The sequence below is a fragment of the Sinocyclocheilus rhinocerous genome, unplaced genomic scaffold (genome assembly GCF_001515625.1).
Source record: "Sinocyclocheilus rhinocerous isolate Xijiao unplaced genomic scaffold, SAMN03320098_v1.1 scaffold594, whole genome shotgun sequence".
NCBI lineage: Eukaryota > Metazoa > Chordata > Actinopteri > Cypriniformes > Cyprinidae > Sinocyclocheilus > Sinocyclocheilus rhinocerous.
In genome coordinates, this window is record NW_015645059.1 from 738,733 (window position 1) to 739,021 (window position 289).

A 289-nucleotide genomic window follows, 5' to 3' on the forward strand; every position below is an offset into this window, starting at 1 on the left:
ATGCAATTAGGAATCATTGGTTAAGATTAGCACACGTCGGAACAGCACAACCCAGATGTTCGAATTGGTGCAACACTTTTTAAGGATGACTGTTTTTTGAACCTAGAAGAGTACAAGGCTGGCTGTGCACAAAGGCTATTTCTAAAAGATTCCTCATTGCATCTACTTCTTGAATCAGCGACTGTACGTATGTTTTGTTACTAGTGGGGAAGTCGTGGCCTAATGGTTAGAGAGTCTCGTACCGGGAGGGATTGTAGGTGGGGGGAGTGAATGTACAGTGCTCTCTCCC